At 38.7% G+C, this 1589-nt stretch overlaps 1 pseudogene; it reads right to left on the bottom strand.

Moving 5' to 3' along the window:
- Positions 1-655: 655 nt before the first annotated feature.
- Positions 656-795, bottom strand: LOC147342814 (U2 spliceosomal RNA; annotated as a pseudogene).
- Positions 796-1589: the final 794 nt, after the last annotated feature.

The raw sequence follows: 1589 nt of genomic DNA, 5'->3' as shown, positions 1-1589 counted from the left end.
ATAACAGTGATTCAATGTTTTTATAGGTTATACTCCATTTAAGGTTATAAAATATTGGCTATATTTCTTGTGCTGTACGATATGCCATTGTAACTTACTTAGTTTTTGGTGGTAGTTTGGACCTCATAATCCCTCACCCCTTTTTCCCCCCTCCATCCCCTCTCCCATTGGTAACCACTAGTTTGCTCTTTGCATCTGTGAGTCTGTTTCTTGTTTGTTATATTCACTACTTTGTTTTATTTTTTAGATTCCACATACCAGTTATATCATACAGTATTTATTGTTCTCTGTCTGACTCATTTCACTAAAGCATAATGCCCTCCAGGCCCATCCATGTTGTTGCAAATGGCAGAGTTTCATTCTTTTTAAGGCTAATACTCCATTGGATAATTGTATATACGTCACATCTTCTTTACGCATTCATCTGCTAATGGATACAGGTTGCTTCCATAGCTTGGCTATTGTAAATAATTTGCCATGAATACTGGGATGCATATACCTTTGCAAATTAGTGTCTTCATTTTTTGGATATGTGCTATGTTAAGTGTGCATGCTAAGTCACTTCAGTCGTGTCCGGCTCTTTGGGACTCTGTGGACTGTAGCCTACCAGGCTCCTCTGGCCATAGGATTCTCCAGGCAAGAGTACTGGAGTGAGTTGTTGTGCCCTCCTCCAGGGGGTCTTCCCAACCCAGGGAAGGAACCTGCATCTCATGTCTCCTGCGTGGGCAGGCAGTAGCGCCACCTGGGAAACCCCAGGTACTACACTTGATCTTAGCCAAAAGGCCGAGAAGCGATGTATTTTTTTGGATATATATCCATAATAATAAATACATTGCTAGGGATATTATTTGTAATATAAAATTTTATAGGAATAATACTTACATAACAAATAAAATTAAAATACAGGCAAAACTGTGAATTTTGTTGGTGTTTATGTGACTCGTAGCTGGCAGATTATAATTTTTGATTGTTGTGGGCAGGGAGAAAGCAGTCAGAGCTGTCAGAGAAACTTAAAGGCATGAAATGATATTTTTTTCCTTTGAGCCTTTGCTACCAGAGTGAATTTTTCCAGGTCTCTTTAATCATTGGGCTTCAGTCCCTTTATTATAAATTGATTCTCCTTTTCTCATCTTCTCATAGAAGCCAAGCCCCAGCAGTAATGATTGGTACCTCTACAATGTGATGATAATATATTATAGCATTGAAAAGCTTGTCTTAAAATGTATATATTTCCCCTGGAATATACCCACTATCCTTTGCTAATTTCTTAAAAAATTCACTCCAGTTGAGTCCATCAACAGTTTTTGAATATCACTTAGAGATTTTTAGTGGTCCAATCCTTGGGTCAGGAAGATCCCTGGAGTATGAAATGGCAACTCACCCCAGTATTCTTGTCTGGAAAATTCCATGGACAGAGGAGCCTGGTGGGCTATAGTCCCTGGAGTTGCAAAGAGTCAGACATGACTGAGCATATACACACAGGCAATGGCAATAACAACTAGATTGAAGGACAAGCCGTCTGTCTAAGGCGGTCTCCTTTTCTTCTATTGGATTATCTATTTTATTAACTATGTATTAACTAATAGATA

This window comes from Bos grunniens, chromosome 28 (assembly GCF_055505025.1).
Source record: "Bos grunniens cultivar Pamir isolate PY7600 chromosome 28, Bosgru_T2T1.0, whole genome shotgun sequence".
Lineage (NCBI taxonomy): Eukaryota > Metazoa > Chordata > Mammalia > Artiodactyla > Bovidae > Bos > Bos grunniens.
The sequence above is the reverse complement of the archived record's forward strand: the minus strand, read 5'-3'. Positions and strand labels throughout refer to the sequence as shown.